The sequence below is a fragment of the Gavialis gangeticus genome, unplaced genomic scaffold, assembly GCF_001723915.1.
Source record: "Gavialis gangeticus isolate Ggan-Ray unplaced genomic scaffold, GavGan_comp1, whole genome shotgun sequence".
In the NCBI taxonomy this organism is placed as follows: domain Eukaryota; kingdom Metazoa; phylum Chordata; order Crocodylia; family Gavialidae; genus Gavialis; species Gavialis gangeticus.
The window spans coordinates 17,606,843-17,611,733 of NW_017729034.1; positions in this window are offsets into that span (position 1 = coordinate 17,606,843).

Genomic DNA, 4,891 nt, shown 5'->3' on the forward strand with positions numbered 1-4,891 from the left:
CCATAAGGGACAGGACAAAAAGTAATAAGCTTAAATTGCAACAAGTGACATTTAGGTTGCATAATACAAAGCACTTTCTAACTCTGGGGGTGGTTAAGCATTGAGGCTGTGGAATAGAGTGTTAATCACTGGAAGTGTTTAAGTGCAGGTCAAGCAAACATTTGTTTGAGATAGTTTAGACAGGGATGACTCTGCCTAGAACAGAGGGCTAAACTAAGTGGCTTTCTTAAGGTCCCTTCCAACCCTATTTTTCTATGTGGCAGGAGTCAGAGCTGCAAGCAATTGTTCCCAGCTGACTCTAGTTACCAAATAGGCCTGGCTGCTAATGACCTAAATACTCCCAGGTGGCCCCAGTTGCCTCTGTAGGCATAGCTGTCTACTTATAAGCAAAAGCTCAGCCTGATCCCACAAGGCTATCTAATAGAATAAATGCTTCAGGTGTAGACAGAAGTAATAATTTTCGCTCTATCTGGTCCCTGAAAGCGCTCTACAGTTGTGACCAAACACAAGTCCACAGCTGTAGGGTGCTTTAAAAGGACCCAATCCCATGACAATCTGACACTGCATGAGGGTTCAGCTGAAGATGCTCCAAAATGGAGTGCCTTCAGTAACTTGTGTCTGCACGTGCCAGCAGCAGGGCTGGGCTGATGTAGTTCAGCCCTACTCCCAGTGCTATCTTTAGAAGAGGAGGGAAGGAAAGGAGCAGAGGGAGCTTGGTCTGGGTTTTTTTCAGCCGGTGCTGGAGCGTGGTCTGGGTGGATTGGAGCCCCCCCAGGAGGTGGGGGCTCCAATCCACCTGCCCTAACCTCCAGTGCTGGCTGGGCACCCCCCAGAATGAACTCCCTTTGCTACTTTTCCTCCCTCCCATTCTGAAAGGAGCACTGGGTCTGGGCTGGGGCTTGCTAGGGGAGAACGGCTGCAGGCTTGCAGGAGCAGGATCCCTCAACCACCAGATTACAGCAGTGAACATATGTTGGGCCTGTGGGATTGTAACACATGGAGCTTCCTGCAAAGTGCCATGAGTTACAACAGGGAACTGCTCTTCTGTCTGCACCTTATGTTTTATCTTTGGACTGCTAACAACTTGTTTTGAGTTTCCTGGCCCCTACCTGTTTGTTAGCATTCTGGGTCCTGCTGATTGGCTTTGTGATTTTATCCTTGTTCCTGCCTGCTGAATATTTGTTCTAGGGTCTAGCTCTGACTCCTCTGTTTCCAGACTGTCTCGCTGGCTCCTTGATCCATGTGCTTCTAGACCAGGAGTAGGCAATTATTTTGGGTGGAGGACTGCTTACTGAGTTGGCAAGCCATTGAGGGCCACATGACAGGCAGCCAGGGGCAGATAAATATTTATTTTCTTAATTCTGGGGGGGGGGCCCCCAGGCCACATAGAATGGCCTGGTGAGCTGTATCCGGCCCCCGGGCTGCATTTTGCCCACCTCTGTTCTCTGACAGCTGGCTTCTGCCTCATGGCTCAGTTTAACAATTACCCATGCCCAGTCCTGTATAGCTATATGTGTCTGCTCTGGACCCTGTGACTAGTGACACTGGTCTGAATTCCTCCTTCCTGCTCCTGACTCCCCCACCAGCTTGTGGCTCCACCCAGGGTGACTGCCTACATCACAGTCCCTTACAGGCCTACACCCCAGTTGTACTCCTGACACTACGATTCTATGCAAATATTTACCCCACCAAGAACTATGCTGAAGAACCTTAAGAAAACGAATTCAATCCGAGAAGAAAATGAATTTAATCCAAGAGACACAAAGCGATTTATTAGGTAAAACTGACTCTGAGATCCCACCAAACCCATGTGGCAGACTGGGACCAGTGCCTTAGCAATAAGAAGCCTCAGAGGCCATCTCTCAAGTCCCCTGAGCTAATCCCCTTCTATTTTGGACCGACTTGGAAAGGAGATAGTTCTCATCTGAATAGCTGACTCCTGGTATACTGTCCTCTGCATGGGGCTTCTCAGTTCCGGATGCCTCAAACCCTGAAGCAAGGGGGGAGGGTGTTACTCCTTCTCTACTTCCCATATTAATGGGGGTGGGGGAAAAGGGGGTATGTGTGTACCAGTGAAAGAATTACTTTAAAAAAATGCCATGAGCACCACAACTTAATAGGTGGGTGGTTTGGGGAATGCGTTCCCTAGTTCCTCATTGGCTTCCTCGTGACAAAATTTTTAGCAGAATTCACAGATTTATTGGACTCTGAAAGGACTGTGTGTTTCTGCTATGGCCTTGAACTTGTGAGCTTCAGGCTATCAGCCATGAGCCTTAGCACCTAGCATTACTTCCCACTAGTTAGTTAAGACTACGAGAAAAATGCCCTGTTCTTTGACTGATAAAACATGGGGTTTGCCTGCACATCTCACTGGGTTAGGACAGAATCTGCACTGAATCAGTGAATCGGAAAAGGACTATGGATTTGATTTATTGGAGCTAATATGTTCCCAGGCTCTTCACACACTGCATACAGTGTTAGGTAAAGAAGAAAACAACAGGGCGTGTACTAGGGAGCGTTACACAGATGGTGCTGAACTGTCCACAGCCAGGTTAAAGGGCAGTAGTAACCACAGGTCTCTCTGTCTCTTCCTGTTTTTGTCTCTCTCTCTTTCTGTATTTAGGCCTAGTTTGCCACTTCTTTGCACTTTGTCCAGCCATTAACACCAGCATAGAGTGACTACAGATCAGGGTGGAAAATGTAACCTTTCTGATGTGCAGCATTTTATGCCTCTCTTCCCCACCCCCACTTCTGCTCCTTCCATCACAGGTTTTATCTCTCTATTGATCCATTTCTCTCACTCACTCTGACACGCTCACTGCCTTTCATTATTAGTTGGATAAAACCAGGCAGCCCCAGCATCCTACCTGCTTGATTCTGTCTCTGCCCTCATTCTTCACCCTGAACCCCCACTGTCCTATCTGCTAGACTGCATTGTCCCCGCTTTTGATCTATTCTCACTTCACCAAGCTGTGAGACTAACCCAAGGGCAAGACCCAGGGAAGTCTTCTGAAGGATATAATTCTGAGATCCCTTCTGGCTGAGGAGCCCATCCTCCTAAATCATTCACTCTCATCTCTCACTACACCCTTCATAACAGCATAGCATAGCCTCCCTGTCTCCTTAGCCAACTCCAGTCATATTTAGTATTTTTCTTTCAGCCCACACTCCTGGAGCCATGAATATCCAATCTTTCATTTTTTAACAAAGCAATGTTCTAAGCCTTGTGGTTACAGACAGAAGCTGGAAAAATTCCCCTTGTGTAACATAAAAACTAAATAAACAAAAGGCAAAGAATTAATTCTTTGACAAAATCTCATACATTTTAAGTCAGTCTCATGATTTTGGGAGCCTGATTTATGATATTAGTGCTTGAACTGACAATGTTCTTAACCCTCTCTAAAGGACGCACTCCTGTCTCACTCTCAGATTAATGCCCCCATCCCCTAATTTCTCAGTAGCTTGTTCCCTTAATTTCCTACTAGCTGTCACCTTTAACTCTTTAGGGTTCATTGACATTTGTACAAGATGATAGCGTCTTTGAATATCACTGAGAACTGGTGAATTACCTGACTCGGAATTCATCATGGTTTGGACCCAGAGGTGTTAACTAGTAAGGTTTGTGCCATGGGCCAGCCTTTTGCAAACCTGGTGGGCACTCTCATGCCCCGTACTGCAACTACCTCAGTTGACTGCAGTAATGGGTATCAGGGAATCTAGCAGCAAGAGAAACAGTGGCTGTAGTAAGCGGACAAGAGTGTCTCTGCACTTTGCTGCTGCTGCTGCCACCTCTGTGCAGACTCCATGAGGGGAACCTCCATTTTGGCACCCCCTCTAAGTTGGCACCCAGAGTTGGTGATATATAACATAAGGTTTTGGGAGCCCAGGCTCACTTCCTCATATTAAAGGAGACCATTATGGCCATCCAGTTTGACCTCCTGTGTCTCACAGACCACAGTATGTCAGTCAGTCATTTATTCCTGTATTGGGCCTGACAACTTGTGTTTGACTAATGAGTATCTTCTATCTACTTGAAAGAGAAAATAGAACTTAAACTCTAGATAGGTACCAAAAATTACACGTAAGTGGCATTTTGTTTTTTAAAGGTGAAACAGGATTTAGCCTCCAGTCTTGATCTGAGAAAACCAAGATATGAAGAATCCAGCCCTTCTCTTGGAAGTTTGTTCAAGTAGTTAATCACCCTCATTAGCAAAAAAACTGCATATCCTTCCTTATTTCAGTTTGCCTGACTTCAGCTTTCAGTCAGTGGTTCCTGTTGGGCCTTTCTCTGCTACCACAGATGAGCCATTTAGTGAAGTCACTTCTTCATCTCTTTGTTGCTGTCTAATCCGTTTAATTACTTTAAATCTCTCACAGTGGTCTTTCCTTGGCGTAGGGCTGTATCCTAATATAATAAAAGCGTTAGTCTGTCTGTCTGTCCATAACGCTTTATTTGCAGCCCATCACAATGCTGATTGAAACAACCAATCAGAATGCTTTGCACAGACACGGACACGTGGCGGAGCGCTGCCATTACAGTAGGGATAGGGGCCGGAGTGGGAAGGCGAGACCAGCAGCGCTAGCCTCACCCCCCTCCCCAGCCCCCACAGCCCTGCCTCTTGGAGGCAGAGGGGGACAGCGGGGACAGATTGGGACGGCAGAGCAGGGATGGAGTGGAGCTCCTTGGAGGCGGCAGCACACGGTGCTGGCTGCGCAGTGCAGGCTTCACCCCTTTGCTCTGGCCTCACTGCTGCTGCTGCTGCCACAGCCCCCAGGCCCCAACAAAAGCCAGCAGGGAGTGGGGAGGATAGGGGGAGGGAAGGCACAGTGGCGGTGCTCTGCCACCACTGCCAGATCCTAACAACAGCCAGGAGGGAGGGAGGGGAGCCGG